We start from the raw sequence: 17,452 nt of genomic DNA, 5'->3' as shown, positions 1-17,452 counted from the left end.
CTCTGCACACCCGTGTCTGTGCACGTCCATGTTCCCGCTGTGCCTGGCCTCCCCAGGGGAAGGTCGCTCCTGCTGCCTGGCTCCCTGCTCTGTCCCCAGCATCTGGACGCAGCAGATGCTCAGAGACGCCATCCTGAGAGGGTGGGTTCACAGCCCCAGGGCCAGGGCCAGGGGCCAGGGCATTGGCTCTGACCTCCTGCCTTTCCTCCTCGCAGGCCTCCCTGCCCGTCTGCGCGGTGTGGGGCCGCCCACCAGCCACTGCTCCGGCCCAGGGGGCCCAGCACCTCCCTGCCGGGCCCGTGTCCCTGGGGCCTCTCGGGAGACGCGCGCTGAGCAAACAGATAATTGAAAAGATTACCGGGATGGGACTGGCGGACGGCTGATTTATCGCACGTCAGCCCTTCTTCGGGGTTTTTATTAGAAATTGAAGAATGGCTTCCCAACCTGAGCTGGTGGCTGCGTTTCACCTCCACCGGTCATGCCCCCCACCCCTCCAGGGGGGCTCCCGGGGTGCCTCCAGCTCTGGGTGTGACCCAGCAGGGACGGGGACCCGGCCTCCCGCCTTCACCCTCCTCCTCTGGCCACCCGCTCCTGCACCCCCAGCTCCTCCTCCCTTCCCCTTTCCCTTCCCTTCCCTTCCCCACCTCCCTCTGCTCTTGGGGTGTTGAGGGAGGTGCTTGGTGGGACCACAACGATGCTTAAGTGGAACCCACCTTGGAATCCCAGCATCCTCCAGGGCTGGTTGGAAGTCCCTCTCCACTGGCCCCTCCCACGTGCTCTCGCTGGTCCCTCCTCACCTGGCAGCTGCTGAGCCTCCTCCATCTCCAGGAGGCAGAGGCTCTGGGGGTGGCTAGTCCCCGAGGGGTGGGGGTGAGACTGGTGGGCACTGAGGTGGTGGTGGTGGGGTGCCAACAGGAAGGTCAGTTGAGATGAAACACAGGGGAAGCCAGCATGTGGTGGCTGTGTGGCTTTGGGCAAATTACTTACCCTCTCTGGTTTATCGGCCGTGGAAAACACCCTCCGGGATACTCACCTCAGCAGTGTTCTCAGCTTCCCCGTGCCTCGGAGGAGGGGCGTCCTCAGGCCCCACCCCGGCCTGCTGCGCTTGGGCGGCCGGGAGGGAGCAGCACCTGAGGCCACGCAGGTGACGTGGGGGAGGCACCCGCAGGCCGTGCTGAGGGGTGAGGCTGGCGGGCAGGTGCCAGCGAGAGGTCCTGGGCCCGGAGCTGGGCCTCGGCCGATGCACCTCCCTTCCCAAGGGCAGCGGTGCCCATGGCTTCCAGCCCCGAGGGCGCTGCGGCCTGCGCTGGGTCTGCAGGGCTCACGCACGCACGCACGCACGCACGCCCCAGTGGCCTGTGGTGTGGACCCCGTGGCCTGTGGTGTGGACCTGTGGCTCAGGAGGGCCCTATGGGCAGCGGCAGGGGCAGAGGTGGCACGGGCTTTGCCATGCCTGAGAGGGCTCCTGACTCCTCCTGGCTCTGCCCCTGGCCAGCTGTGTGACTTTGGGTGGCTCTCTCAACCTCTCTGAAGTGGATCTTTGAACCAAGTTCCTTCCAAGTGCAGGAGCCCAAGAATCACTCAGGTGATGGCTCCAGTGCAAAGTGGGGATGCCCGGGAGGGGGGGTAGGGGGGACATGGACAGGGGCCTCCCGGGAGGTGACCTCTAGCCCCTCAACCCCCGTCCTCCCTCCAGCCCCGCCACACATTCTCCTTCGCTGTTTGCAGCCAGGCGCCGAGAGGCCTGGTTCAGGGCCTGGTGTGGGGTGGGCAGCTGTCCTTCCTTCCTCCGGCCTGGGCCGGGGGTACCTCCTGTCTGACGTCCACAGCTTCCCTCTTCACCCCCTTTCCCTCTGCCCTTTCCTCAGCCTGGTCCCGTCCTGTTTGCTCCCCGCCCCCTTCCTGCAGAGAGCCTGCCCTCTCCCTGGGCAGGGGTGGGTGGGGTGGGGCCTCAGCCTGTCCCCCTCCCCTGCTCGGAGAGGGAGGGGCTCAGAGCCTCACCTCTCAGGGCCCCTCACCCTTCTCAGCCCGGTCCTAACCGTCCCTGTGCCTGCATTCGCCTAGGCAAGAGGCTGGGGCCGGGCCCAGGTGGTGACAGCCCGGAGGCCCGCCTGGTCCCTGCCCTCTGTGTCTTCCCTCCCGGTCCCGGGCCCTCTTCGCGCCTCTCTGTGCGCCCGTCTGTGTCTGTGTTTCTGTCTCTCACCATGGAAACTCCCTTTCATTCTGTCCTCATCCAAGTGATTACAAATGGGAGGGGAGGCCACAGGCCGGGTTTGTGCGCGGGGTTCCTTCCTGGTGAGTTATGAGGGGGGGAGGGGGCGCATATCCCCTGCAGCCTCCAGGTGGGCAGCTCCCACTGCCCCTCCCAGGCCCGAGCCCCCGCTGGGTGGGCAGGACCCACTCCAAGGCCGGCCTCCCGGGCCTGGGCACCTGACCCGGCTCGGCTGCCCTCCCTCCCAGCAGGTGGGTGGGGAGCAGGCCGGGCGGTGCGGAGGCTGGGGCTGGGGGTCGAGGCCCCGCTCCTGCCTCGGGGGCCAGGCACCCAGTCACTCTCACCAACTGGGACTGGCCCACCACTCCAGAGACGGCCGGCACCACTCCAGGTCTGCAGAGAGCCAGGCCTCTGCCTCTGTCCGCATTCGGCTCTGAGGCTTGGCCGTGCGTAAGGAGTGGGAGTCTCAAGATGGGGGATAAGATTACGTGCGTTAAAAGGAGGCCAGCATGGCTCAGTGGTTGAGCATCAACCTATGAACCAGGAGGTCACAGTTCCATTCCGGGTCAGGGCACATGTCCGGGTTGCGGGCTCGATCCCCAGTGGGGGGCGTGCAGGTGGCAGCCGATCAATGATTGGCGAAGAGCCGTCCGCGGTGCGGAGGGCCCATCTGTTTCTCCTTCATCATTGATGCTTCTCTCTCTCTCTCCCTTCCTCTCTGAAATCAATAAAAATATATTTTTTATAAAACGGTTTGGTGAAGGCAATAGAGGGAGGGCGGCTTACTGTTCCTTGCCTCTGCTCGGAGTCTTAAAGGCACATGTTTGTACTCTGATTCTGGGCCGCAGCCTCCAACTCCTGGGTTGAATGCCCTTCTCCCTGGAACATGTGCATACTCGCACACCCTCATGCTCCTCATGCACTGACATACATGCACACACGCTGACACACATACAACACACTTCAGAAACTGTTTCCTTGAGTGGGGGCTGTGGGAGGGGGGAGAGGGGCCTCACAAAATGATGGAGAAGGTAGAATTGACAAGGCTTGCTGATTGGCTGGGAGGAGGTGGGGGAGGAATAGGGAGACAGGGAGGAGGAGGGAGGAAGAAGAGAAGGGGCTGGGAAGGATGAGGAGGGGGAGGGGAGAGGAGGAGGACCGGAGGAGGGGGAGCTGGTGTCCTCACTAGAGGGTGGGACGAGAGAAGTCTGCCAGGGAAGTCAGGGGCCTCTCCTCCTGCCCCTGGGCGACCTCCCTGCCCCTCAGAGGCCCTGCCAGGCTAATGAGGGCCTGTGCTCTGCGGAGCCATCAATTACGGAGATGAGTTTATTTTGAAGTCTAAGATAGGGACGGCGGCGTCTCCACCAGGTATGTGTTTACACCTCCGGGTCGGAGATGCCGAAGTAAACAGGCTGTGGGCCTCGGTGGGGAGCCCGGGCCCGGGGAGGGCTGTGCTGGGTCTGCCCGCCGCCTGGGCCCTGGGGGAAGGGGCACCACACCCATTCCCGGGGTCCCTCCTACGTGTCAGGCTCAGAGCCGAGGATCGGGCGCTGGGGCTGCAGCCGGAGGCACGCAGTTGGGGGCTGCAGGCGGGTCCGGCAATGCCCAGGGTGTGGTCGGCGTGGAGGTGACAGGAAGCACGTAGGCTGGGGGTCCGGAGGGGGCGTCCCAGAGGGGGCATCTTGCTCAGGGCTGAGAGAGGGGGCTGCAGGGTCTGGCTCTGTGACGGGGCGGCACCCCTCCAGGTCTGCAGAGAGCCAGGCCTTTGCCTCTGTCCGCATTCGGCTCTGAGGCTTGGCCGTGCGTAAGGAGTGGGAGTTTTGAAATGGGGGGTATAAGATTACGTGTGTTAAAAGGCAGCTGGCTTGGCTTGGTGGCTGAGCCTCAACCTACAAACCAGGAGGTCATGGTTCCCACCGTACAACGCTCTACCCACTGAGCCACACCGGTTAGGGCTGAAGGTATTTCTTAGAGGTGATTCACACTGAATGCAGCGGTCTTGAGGAAACCCATCACTCGCCATGGGGTGGGTGGGCCTCGCCCCATCAGCGGGCGGGACTGAGAGCAAAGCCTGAGGTCTCCTAAGGAGGGACCCTCACCCCGCCTGGGCCCAGACTCAGCCTGGGGGTTCTGCCTGGGGGTTCCGCCTGCAGAGCCCGACTCAGCTCTCTCCTGAGTCTCCAGTGGCCGGCTTGAAGAGTTCACACCTGTCAGCCCTCACAGTTGCATGAGTCAATTCTGCAAAATCTGTCCTCTCTGTCCCCCCCCACACACACACACACACACACCCCACTCCGGACCACCCGCTCCCATTGGTTTTGTTGTTTCTGGAGAACCTGGCTTACACAAGCCATGCAAAGTGATTCAGAAGCCGGGCCACCTGACACCGAGCTTGGCCCTGTCCTCCCCGTCACGGGCCCCTCTCAGGAGGCGAGTCTCTGAGCCCCCGTCGTGTGCCCCGTGCTCCGTGGGGCGTGGCAGTTCAGCAGCCCCTGGGAGCTGGTTAGAGACGCGGAGCCCAGGGTGCTGAGCCGGAAACAGCAGCCTAACAAGATCCCGGGGTGCGGGAGCCACTGCCCGGAGAGACCAGCTTGGACTGCGCCCCTCTCCCTGTCCAGGTGCATGCCCACCTGCTCAGGGCACCGCCCTCCCGCTTGGCACACAGTGGGCGCTTGTAACTCTGGTTGGTGATTCATCGGTCTCTGTCTAGCCCGTCATACAGTGAGTCCTCCCGTTCACCGCATCTTTCATTTCCTGTCCAGACTTCGTGTTTGAATTGCGGTAAAATACATAGCACCGTGGCCATTGTTAAGTGTCCAGGTCAGTGGCTTTGCTGCCACCACCGCACCTGGGACTTTCCATCTCCCCAAACGCAGACTCTGTGCCCCTGAAGCACTCCCGCCGCCCCCCCACCCCCACCGCCCCCAGCCCGGCACCTCCCGAGCTGCTTTCTGTCTTCATGGAGGTGGCTCCTGGGGACCTCTCCCAGGCGAAGCCAGGCAGTGTTTGCCTTTCGGGGACACATGTATGCTGATTTCCTTCCGCATCATGTCTTCACGGGTCACCCACGTGATGCCTGTGTCTGCGTCTCCTCCTCTTCGGGGCGAAGAGCCGACCGCGGTGCGGAGGGCCTGTCTGCTTCTCCTTCATCCGCTGATGTACGCGGGGCTGGGCCTGCGCCGGAGCCTGAGCACACAGGTGTCTCCGAGTCTGACCTGCCCTCCCTGGGTGAACACTGGACATGGAGCTGCTGGGCCGGCGGTAGCTCTGCGGTTAGCTCTCTGAGGCCCCCCTCCCGCTGTCCCCCCAGCGGGGTCCGGTTCCCCACGCTCCCGCCCACGCTGCTGTGTGCTGTCCTGCTCGGAACAGAGGCCAGCTGATGGGTCTGGATCTCCCCTCTGCCTCACGCCTGGCGGCTCCTCTTGCTCAGGGGAAGGAGCCAGGTTTTATTTACCTGCGGCCCCGGCGCTGGCACAAGCCCCACAGAGGAGGAACTGGTGACAAGGAGCTGAATGGATGAATGGATGAGTGAATGAATGAATTAGTTAGCGGAGGGATTATCTGATGAATTCTGTAAGCCAAGCCCAGGGAGGAACCCTCCGCCTGGCCAAATTAATCTGACCTCGCCTGGCAGGCGTGGCCCAGTGGTTGAGCGTCAACCTGGAAACCAGAAGGTCAGGGTTTGATTCCCAGTCAGGGCACATGCCGAGCTGGCAGGCTCCATCCCTAGTGTGGGGCGTGCAGGAGGCAGCTGATCAGTGATTCTCATTATTGATGCTTCTATCTCTCTCTCCCTCTCCCTTCCTCTCTGACATCAATAAAAATGTATTTTTAAGAAATTCCTCTGTCTTCTGCATTCCCTTCCCTCACTCCACACAGCTCCAGGCCAGCGGAGCCAATGGCACCTCCTCCACCCCCAGCCCTGGGTGCAGGCGGGAGCCCAGCCAGGAAGGCAGGACCCCAGTGTGGGGCGCTGACTCAGTGAGGGGTGTGTGTGATCCCCCCCCCCCCACTGTAATTTTCTCTCAGCATCTCATCGGCAGTCCTCATACATGTTGCTGTGTGTGCATGTGCGTGGGAAATATGATTCCTCCCGCAGCAGCCGCCGTGCTAGACATGCTGGGATGTACACTCTGGCGAGGAGGTGTCTCCATGGTCCCTCGAGGCAGTGGGGGGCACCCCGGGGGCCTCAGCTCCCTCTCCGGTGTAGCTTGTAGACACCAGGCCCCTCCTCATCTGATGGTTCTGATATTGAGTGACAATGACTATTATCAACACTATAACTGGTTTACGCTGGGTGTGGTTTCCTCTGTTTTTTTTTTTTTTTTTTTTTTTCCAGAGGAGGATGATTGCCCAAGGTCACGTGGCCAGAGAGCAGCAGAGCGGGGTCTAAGCCGGACGGTGTGGCCCCCGAGCCCACTAGCTTGACCTCTGCATGGCCCCTGGTACCAGAGGGCCCACGACCTTCACAGCAAACCTATGGGGTGGAAAATGTTAGGCCTGAGACTCAGAGGTCAAGAGATTTTGTTCAAGGTCAAAAAGCTGGGCTGGGATTCCACACTGTGATGCAAAGCCCATGTTCTTCTTCAATATATTGTATTGATTTCGGACAGGAAGGGAGAGGGAGAGAGAGAGAAGCATCGATGATGAGAGAGAATCATGGATCGGCTGCCCCCTGCACACCCCACACTGGGGATCCAGTCTGCAACCCGGGCCTGTGCCCTGACCAGGAATCAAACTGTAACTTCCTGGTTCATAGGTCGACGCTCAACCACTGAGCCACGCCGGTCCGGCAAGGCCCACGTTCTTGGCGCCCCGTGGAAGCCACGCCGCCGCCGCCGCCGTCGGGAACCTCTGCCCACGTTGCTCTCGCAGCAGCTTTAAGGAAACTGTCACTGAGCTGCATGCCCGGTGGCGTCCCAGCCCCTCTCCACCATCCCGCTTCTCCCAGGCCTCTGGGCTGGGGCGGGGCGGGCGGCCAGCCGCGGTGCGCCCGGGGCAGAGCCTCTGAGCAGCCCGCGGTGGACGGCACTCTGGCTGCAGCCTGGAGCCTGTCCCGTCCAGCTGTCTCCCTCCCGGCCTCCGCCTCCCGGGTTGTCACAGCAACCGCGTGGGCATCTCTGAGGCGTCGCCTCCAGTAATCTGGGCCTCTGATCTCCGGCGGGGCTGCAGAGAAGGGACAGTTTGTTAGCGCCGACATCAGCATTGGTTACCCGAGCCGCCGGCGTCACGGCGGTTAAGGAGTCAGCTCGAGCCGGCCGGCGGCGAGGACCCCGCGAGGGCATTTGTTTGTTCAGCTTCCCATGGTGAGCGCCGGTGTGGACAAGGCCAGATTTTTTTTTTTTTGCAGTCATCGATTTTGTTATTATTATTATTTTTTATTTTTTTGGAAGGAAAGAGCAATAGTTCAGAAAGTGGTCAGGTACGTTTGTCCCTACAAAGGCTGGTGGTGGGCAAGGGCGGTGCCATCTGCAGCAGGCAAGGGTCCTGTCTTGGGCACCGCTGCTTCAGCAACATGTCCGTCCTGAGTGGAAGGCAGGGATCGCCGTCCCCACGGGCAGAAGGGGAAGGACAGCAGAGAGGGTGAGACACATCCCCGAGGCCACACAGCGGGCACAGGATGGAGTCAGGATGGGAAGCCCCCCGAGGCCGCTCCCTGGTGCTGTGGGGCCTGCCGCCAGGCCGCTGAGGAGCCCAGCGAATGAACCCGTTCCCACAGGCGCAGGGATGTGCGTCCTTGCCCTCTCCATGCATTTCATCATCACGAACCTGCCGGTGCTTTTCGGAAGAAAAAATTATTACAGCAGCCAGCATGTCAGCACGTCGCTGCCGCTGGTTTACATTTCTTCTTCTTCTTGGCCTTTCTCAGGGCTCTGCGGGAAGGTTCCAGATCCCGGGAGCTCAGGAGAGCCTGGCGGTCACCGCCCCCTCCCGGGGTTTGGGCTCCTCCCTCAGTCCTTGGATTCAATCTCTGGGCTTCATTCTACCTGGCCAGGTTCTGGCTCCCGCTCTGGCACCCCATCAACTCTGTGACCTTGGGCACGTCCCCCAACACGGAACCTCTGTGTTCTCTGCAGAACGGAGCTGACAGCCCCCAGCTGTTCTCACAGGTCAGGATGCTGCATACATATCCACCTCTTTTTTTATTTTTTATTATTTTTTTTAATATATTTTATTGATTTTGTACAGAGAGGAAGGGAGAGGGATAGAGAGCTAGAAACATCAATGAGAGAGAGTCATCAATCAGCTGCCTCTTGCACACCCCCTACTGGGGATGTGCCCGCAACCAAGGTACATGCCCTTGACTGGAATCGAACCCGGGACCCTTTAGTCCCCAAGCCGACGCTCTATCCACTGAGCCAAACTGGTTTCGGCCTCTTTTTTTTATTTAAAAAAAATACATTTTATTGATTTTTTACAGAGAAGAAGAGAGAGGGACAGAGAGCCAGAAACATTGACGAGAGAGAATCATCAATCAGCCGCCTCCTGCACCCACCCACCCCCCCCCCCCCCCCCCGCCACCGGGAACGGGCCCGCAACCAAGGCACATGCCCTTGACTGGAATCGAACCCGGGACCCTCCAGTCCGCAGGCCGACGCTCCACTGAGCCAAACTGGCCTCGGCACACACCCGCCTCTTAAGGCCTCTGAGCACCAGCACCCACCTTACAGGAGAGGAAACTGAGGCTGGGCAGGGCTGAGCCACTGGCTCAAGGGCCCCCGCGTCCTGGCGGCTGGCCTGGGATGCGAACCCGGCCTGTCTGAGCAGCCTCTCCCGCGGGGCTGCAGGGAGGAGCCCGTGAGACGCTCTCAGGAAAGGGATGGCCAACGCGGCCTTTGTCAGAGGAGCCTCCCAGCGCTTTCCTGACAGACATCAGGCAGGCATAGGCCAGACAGACAGACACGCAAGTGGATGCACAGGTCTGCGGGGAGCAAGCAAGACCGTCCCTCTCCTGCTCCCACCTCTGTTCTCTGTGCCCACGTTAGACACAGAGCTCCCGATGCTGGAAGAACGGAGCCGGTGCCGCAGGGGGCGGAGGGGGCAGGGGCCGCGGCTCCGTGCCTCAGAGAGCCTCTCCCTGCAGAAGCCGGTCCCCAGTGGTCCCCGGGGCCGCATCCATCACACCGCCCCGCCGCACCCCTGCGGGCGCTCCTCCGCCGGAGGGTCAGCGGCCGCCGCGGCCGGGCGCGGGGAGCCCCCCGCGGCCATATTTAATTTAATTAGGGCTGTCAGCACTATTGATTTTGGCAGTTTCAATTACGAGCCCGTTATGGTTTCTGGATCAACTGATCTGTGACGGGTCCTATCAGCAGAGCCACACATGGAGGCGCGGGCCCTCCATCTCCTTCGCCGCCTGACACGCGCCGCCGCGGCCCGTAAGTTATGGCCGCCGGCCCGCCCGGCGCCCCTGCCCTTCCTCATAATTAATTCCTCATTAGACAGCTCTTTATTGTTTAATTTGTGCAGTTCATAATCAAATGGGGCACATTAATTGCCGCTGGATTTAAGGCGAATGAAAAATAAAGGTTTCCGGCAACTTCCCCTTCCATTACTCCTGACAAGATAGGCGGGCGCACCGGGGTGTCAGCCTCGCACGTTATAAATTGGGGTTTCTAAAGAGCAGGGGCATTTAAGGAGTGGTTATCGCACATTCGGTAATTACGGAGCTGGCGCTGCAGAGCGGGCACGCAGATAGAATTATGCTGCGTCCCAGGCGGGCGGGCGGCCGGCTCTCCTCTGCGGACGGGCGGGGGGCTCCCCAGGTTCGGAGGGACGGGCTCCCCAGGCCCTGGGGAGCAGGGTAGGCCCCACTGCTTTTGAGGGAGACGGTTTGGCTCAGGGCTGTGAGGAAGGAGCACCCACTTTTGGGGCTCATGCTCTGCCCCTCGGATCTCTGAAGCCCCTCCCCGCAAGGCCCTGCGTGGGCTCAGGTTGTACAGAGTCTCAGAGACAGACATCAGGCAGACATGGGCCAGACAGACAGACAGGCGTGCAAGTGGATGCGCAGGTCCTCGGGGAGCAAGTGAGGGAATGGTTAGAATCACCTGCGGGGGCGATGGAGTCACCTGTGGGGGACCAGAAGCCCCTGTGGGGGGACCAGATGCCCCTGTGGGGGACCAGATGCCCCTGAGGGGGGACCAGATGCCCCTGTGGGGGGACCAGATGCCCCTGAGGGGGGACCAGAAGCCCCTGTGGGGGAACCAGATGCCCCTGTGGGGGGACCAGATGCCCCTGTGGGGGACCAGATGCCCCTGAGGGGGGACCAGATGCCCCTGTGGGGGGACCAGATGCCCCTGTGGGGGGACCAGATGCCCCTGTGGGGGACCAGATGCCCCTGAGGGGGGACAGATATACCTGTGAAGGGACCAGATGCCCCTGTCGGGGACCAATCTCACCTGTGGGGGGACCAGATGCCCCTGTGGGGGGAACCAGATGCCCCTGAGGGGGGACCAGATGCCCCTGAGGGGGGACCAGATGCCCCTGTGGGGGACCAATCTCACCTGTGAGGGGACCAGATGCCCCTGAGGGGGGATCAGATGCCCCTGAGGGGGACCAGATGCCCCTGTGGGGTGGCCATGCCCGTTCCCAGTGGAGGTGAGACCTGAGAGTGAATGTTTGCCCTGGTTGGAGGGTGCAGAGGGCAGTGCAGACGGTGGTCCCCGTGTGGAAAGGCTGGGCCCTCCTCAGCGTGGCTGTTCCTTTAAAGAACGCGGCCAGCAGGTGGGACGGCCCGGGGCTGAGGGGCGTGGGTGGGGGGTGGAGGAAGACCAGGGAGCAGTGGTGTGCTTAGCGACCGGGCACCGAAGAGGGCACCGGGGACTCATGCTGCCCATGCGCACACCCTGTGCCGTTCTCCCCGCTAAGCCCTGTCCTAATGTCTCCTGTGATTACACTTTCCAGCACATTCCCCAGACAGGCAGCTGGGCCTGTGGAGCCCGAGGAGCCAGGGCAGGCAGGGAGCTTGGGCTTAATCCCAGGAAACTATCGTTTTTTTAAAAATCGAGATAGAATTCGTATGACATAAAATCCACCCTCTCAAGCCACTGGGCTTTAAGCGGGCATGTTTGAGCAATGGCAGTAGCTCTTAGGATGGTCCCCAGGACCCCTTCCCCCCATTTACCTCCCACCACAGTCCCGCTCCTGTGGAGCCCCCTCCTGTGACCTGCGCCTGACCAATAGGACGCGGCAGAGCTCAATAGACGCTGACCGATGCGTGTGATGGTGTGCAGGTAGCATCCCATGGGAACACCGGCTGGCTCAGCGGCCTGGCCCTGCTGGCTGGGGCGAGCTGTGCATCCATTCTGGGGAAGCCGGGGTGTGGGCGAGGTCCACACCTGACTCCGGGAGCCAGTGGCAGCATCCGGCCTGCAGTCAGCAGGAGACCCAGCAGAATCAAGGAATTTCTGCACAGACAGCGGGCTGCATTGCAGGAAAAGAACCCCACGTTTAGGGAACCTGAATCTTTTATAGCGAGCAGCAAGCAAACATGCCCAATTCATGTCCCAGAGAGAGACGCTGGTTTGCATCGCACTGGACAGCACACAGGCCTGCCCTCTTTGCGGGAGGCAGACACCGTCTGTGTCCCGAGGCTGTGCATTCTGCAAACGTCTTCCAACAGGTCCTCAGAGTTTCCGGTGGTCGGACATGCAGAAGACTCTGTGCTGGCTATCCATTGCTGTGCAGCAATATCCCTACAAACTCAGTGGCTTAGAACAACATATATTTATTACCACATGATCACAGACTTCTGAGTCTGGAAGTGAGCTCGCTGGGCTGTCCGGCTGGGCTGGGGTCTCCGGCGGAAGCCTGGCCAGGGGAGGGTCCACTTACAAGCACCCCCACTTGTTAGCTGGATCTCATTCATTGGCTCTGCTGAATCACTCTGTGGGAACCTGGAGGGGGGGCGCAGCAGGGGGTTCAAGAAAAGGATGATCTCCTGGCGGCGGCTGCTGCTGTCGGTAATGTTGCTGCTCTCTGTCTCTGAGCCAAGGGCAGCCATCCCGAAACATCGGCAGGCTGACTGGCTCACGTGCAAGTGGGTGACCATCCCAGACCCTTCCCAGTCCCTGACAGAGGAGTGACATGACCCGGTTTGCATTTTAAAAAGCCCTCTGGGGCTGCTGTGTGGAGGAGAGGGGCAGGCAAGACGGTGAAGTGGGGGTCATCCCGGCAGGAGCCGACGGCGGGGCTACGGGCTGAATGCGTGTGTCCCTCCAAATCCAGGCGCTGAAGCCCTGAGCACCAAGGGGATGGAGTGAGCAGGCGGGGCCGTTGGGAGGTGGCTCGGATTGGAGGAGGGCAGGAGGGTGGGGCCCGTGATGGGGTCGGCGTTGTTATCAGAAGAAGAGACGCCTGAGACCTCTCTCTCCAACCACCAGGAGGTGGCCGTCTGCAAGCCAGGAACCAAGCTGACGGTCACCTTGACCTTGGGCTTCCCAGCCTCCAGGACCACGAGAAATCTGTGTCACTGTCTAAGCCTCCCGGCCTGCAGCCTGGGCTGATGGAGGCAGCAGGCTTGGCCCAGGCGGCACTGGTGAAGATGGGGACATGAGGCTTAGAGGGACGAGAAAACCAGTTGAGGGAGGGGTGAGGGTCACTGAGGAGCTTCCGGACTGTGCGAGCGAGCGTATGGAAGGTAGTCTTTTAGATGAGGAGGGAGAGGCAGGCAGAGGGGCGGGGAGGCTGTCAGACGTGTATGTGTTGGAGAGATGGATCAGGGAGCAGTTGGATATAGGCGTCTGGACCTTGAGAGACAGTGCATGAGACTACCAGGAGGAAAGGAAAGGAGAGGAGAGAAGGGGAGGGGAGGGGAAGGGAAGAGAAGGGAGGGGAAAGGAGGAGAGGGGAAGGGAAGGGAGGAGAAGGAAGAAGAGGAGGGGAAGGGAGGGGGAAACAGGGTCTAGGCTGGCCTCTGGGGCGCTCCAGCATGTGGAGGTCTGGCTAACAGGCCAGCCAAGTTCAGAGCCAGCCGTGAGCAGTGACCAGGAGGAGCGAGGCCCTGCACCACCATCCGGAAACCCCTCTCCAGGCCAGGCATTGACCCTCTTGCTCCTGCATCACAGGAGGTCAGGGGTCCCTGGACTCGGGTGCCCGGGAAGTCAGAGGCCCTTAGGGGCGTGGGGAAACGGTCTCCCCGTTGGTATGCAAGTATCCCTCCCCCCCCAGTTAAACCCCCAGAATGGCTTTATCCGAGTCCACGGGACACCCGCCAACTTCGCGAACCCTCGGCAGGGGTGCCCCGGCTCCCCCCGCACACACCCCAGGCTCCGTGCATGCCCAGCCCGGCAGGGAAACCGGTTGCCACTGGCCACTGCTTCCAGCTCGCGGATTTTCATTAAAACCCCGGGCATCTCCCCGGAGCTCAGAGGCGTCGCGATTAATTACGGGCGAATGTTGCTCTCCCCCCGGAACTCCGCCGCCCGGGCCTGGCTCCGTCCCCGATGATTTTATTAAAATCCACCTTGCCAGCCGGGGCCCGAGATTTACGGCCCCAGCTAATAGGCTGCCTCCCCGCGAGACATAAATCTGGGGCCAGCCCGGGAGCCGCCGGCCGGGAGAGGCGCTTAATTGTTCCGCCGAGAGGGTCCCAGGGAGGAATGTTCAATTAGGCCTCTCGGAACACTTGGAGCCTTGAAGAAGGGGAGTGGGGATCTGGGAGCCGTTCTTCTCTCAGAGGCAGCCCCCTTCCTCGCTGCCCCGGCCCATCCCCGGACCCCGGGCCGCCTCTGCTGTCCTCCGGCCCGAGGAGTTCTCCAGGGTCACGGAGCCGCGCGCTCCGCCGTCGCTTAGAAACGAGACGGCGCCCGGATTTATCGCCCGCAGACGTCCTTGAAATGTTCTCCCTTCAAAGTCAAGTCCGTGCTGGCCTCCCTGCGCCTTTGGGTGGCTGGCTTCATTCCTCACAGCCCCGCTTCCCTTCCTATAGGATGGGTGAGACGGCCTCTCCCAGCTGCCGCTCGGCATTGCCGGGGGTCAGACTCACTCATTCATTTGTTCATTCAGCAGCTGTGTGCCCGGAAATGGGCCAGACCTGGGGCTATGGAGGAAGCGGGGGAGGGGGGGGGGAGAAACACAAGCTCTGCCCTCAAGGAGCTCACAGTCTTGAGGGAAAGCAGGCGAAGGGACCCCGAAGAGGTGGACTGATCAGTGCTGGTAGGAGGATGGGGCGAGAGAGGATGTGGGAGCCCAAAGGAGAGGCCTAACCAGCTGGAGGGCAGCATCAGTCAGGGAGGACTTCCTGGAGGAGGGGGCAGGAATGGCAATGTTCTGTGGTGCCCGTGCCTGGCTGAGCTCCCCCACCGCATCGTCCCAGACTACCCCATCGCGATGCTTCTTTCTCAGGTTGATTTGTGAGCACACGTTAAGAAGATCTCACTTCCGCTCCAGATCACCAACCACAGACACCGCGTCCGTGGCTATGACTGAGAGCATGGAGTTCAGAGAGGCTGAGTAACAGGCCCACAGCCACACAGCCGGCAAGTGGTTCAGCCCAGGGTGAGACCGGGGCGGACAGCTCGGCAGGCGGCAGGGTCAGACCAGGGGCCTCCAGCCCCATGGTCCATAGTTCCGGGAACATCCAGCTGTGCTGGCCACAGACCCCGGGCCCCTCTGTCTGCTGGGCCCCCTTCGGGGAGAGGCCTTCCTTTGGGGTACCGTTTATGGAGACCTGAATTCTGACAAGTCCTTTATGTGTTCAATGCCTCTTTGCCTGAGACCAGCCGTCCACCAGCCCGTGACTCCCTGGCTACACAGTCTGCCCATGGAGTTCACGGGTCCCCTTCTCTCTCTTCTGGAATGCATGGATCTCCTGGTTCCTGGAGCTCCCCTCCCCCAGCCCCCACCTCACTGCAGGGAGCCAGTCCCAGCATGTCATAATCATCAAAAAGGTCAACAAGGACTGAGTCACATATGTTAACGCCTGTTGGGAATGGCTGAAGGCATTTCCCCAAACCTGAAAAGGATGATTGCTTGCTGCCAGACAGCGCAGGGCATCTTAGCCTAAATGTTATTGCCTCCTCCTGGCAAGCACCTGAACAGCCAGAGGTAATTCCCCAATCTGACAATGGATTCTGTACCTAACCCTCCCCTTTGATGTGTATATCTCCACCTCACCTTAGGACAATTTGTGTTAATAAAAAGCAAGGGGTCCTGAGACAAGGAGAACTTGGTTTCTTCAGCCAAGCTTCTCTGTCCCCCCCCCCTCCCCAAAATGCCTTTCAAAGTAATGTATCATCTCTGGACTCTAATTTATGCACAGCCACTTCTCCAGATTGCTAAATCCTTCTAGATACCGGTTCAAGACCACCAGCGTTACCCCACTATGGGGTTGGAGCCAGGCTGAGCTGCTGACTGGCCCCTGTGTGCACACTGTCTGCCCCTATAAACAGCCTTCCTGTTAAAGCTCCTCAAAGCCCCACACTGGACAGGACCATCTCTTTCCTGTTGGCACTTGACCAGTACCAGCACCAACAGGTGCAGATGAGGGGCACCAATCCCACCAGTTGGGTCAGCATGCTCTGGTTTCTTGCTGCCTGGAGGCTCAGTGCTCTCCCAGTGTCACCTACTACATTGGCAAGGGCACCAAGGGCCCTCGTGCTCTGACCAAAGCCTCCCTCTGTCATCCGGACAACTTGTCGGCCACACAGCCCGGGGCCCGTCCTGGCCATCTCGCTGCCCCTTCCCCTCCCCGTGCCTCAGTTTCCTCATCTGTCATTCGCAGTAAAACGACTGGCCTCCGAAGAGTGAGGCGGATCCTTGGTGAAGCTCTTGGCAAGGCGCGAGGTTCCATCAGGACAGGGAGAGAGAGAGCCGAGTACCTGGCATTTTCGTGTTTGACCTGCGTGAGGTTCTGGAAACCACTGGCTGCCGAGACATGCTAAGCTGTCGCTTACGTTCCACGGGAAATGGGGTTGAAGCGAGGAATTGCATGGTGCACGGTGTATTTCGGGGGAAACATGGGTGGATCTCAGGTGGCCCAGGCACCGGCTCTCTCCCGGGGTTGCCCCCAGGTTCTCTCTGAAGCTCTGTCCGCTCACAGCTGAGGCGCAGGGCCTGGGGACAAGGCTGTGTCCGCCCAACGCCTCTGCCTTCCCGCCTTCCTCGCCTTCCTCACCTCCCTCTCCCGGTAGGCGGGTCAGCCTGGCGTGGGCAGCCTCCCGCAGTGCAGCCCCCACAAACCTGAGCACTTCACAGCAGAGGAGCATGGCTGTGGAGCCGTGGGCACAGAGAGGCGGCCCGCTCATTCCCTGGCGAGCCGCGGGGTGGCACTCATTCCCACCACGGGGCGGGGGTGGCCTGGACTCTCCCGGAGTCCCTGTCCAGCCTCTGTCTGAAGGGCCTGAGCCCCCGGTGCCTCTGCGATGCTGTGGCAGCATCCTGCTTCCCTAACCCTCTCACTGTGAACGTCTCATGCGCACGTGAGTGTGGTGCCCAGGGAGCGGCCCTGTGAAGAACACTGAGGGTAGCTGTGCCCGTTCCAGAGATGAGGAGACGGAGGCACAGGCGTTGAAGAAGCGGGAAAGTGGGGGGCTGGGATGTGAAGCAAGGGGGTCTGGCTCCCAGGGCGATGAGTTCACAACTTCCCACCAGCCACTGCCCACTGTGTGCCCACGCCAGCGCCGGCCCTTCCCCAGCGGGGTGCACACCTGAACCCCCAGGCACAGGAAAGCGTGGAGTGTGGATACGGTGACGTAGATCTCCCCCGGCCTGCCCCAGCCACTCCTCCAGGGCCCAGCTTCCCCACGGTGCCCAGAGCTCTGGGGTGACAGACCTGTCCCTTTGGCCTGGGCCACAGGAGAGGGTGGGACCCTCCAGGCCGGTCCATGGGGCCCCAAGTAACTCCAATACAGGCCCTGCAGGCTCACAGCTCACCATCGAGCTGGAGACCCCGGTGTGCACTCGGCCCAGAGCGGGACACTGGCACCCAGGAGAGACACCGCCCCTGCCCTTTGACCCTGGCCGGACTCACTGTAACACAGCCCACTGAAGAAATACCCCCAGCCCCTCCCACCTTCCCCTGCCAAAAAGTAGCCCAGAACAGTAGAAAGTGCCCCCCCCCACACACACACTTTTGCTTTCTCCTGCTTCAACAACTATATTTACACTAGAGGCCCGGTGCATGAAAATTCATGCACTGGAGGGGGGTCCCTCAGCCCGGCTGCCCCCTCTCATACTCTGGGAGCCCTCAGGGGCAGGAGGTGACCCCAGCGATCAGGGGAAGGTGATGCCCCATCACACCTC

The sequence above is a fragment of the Pipistrellus hanaki genome (genome assembly GCF_964339955.1).
Source record: "Pipistrellus hanaki genome assembly, chromosome: 1".
NCBI lineage: Eukaryota > Metazoa > Chordata > Mammalia > Chiroptera > Vespertilionidae > Pipistrellus > Pipistrellus hanaki.
This window is presented reverse-complemented; position numbering follows the sequence as displayed.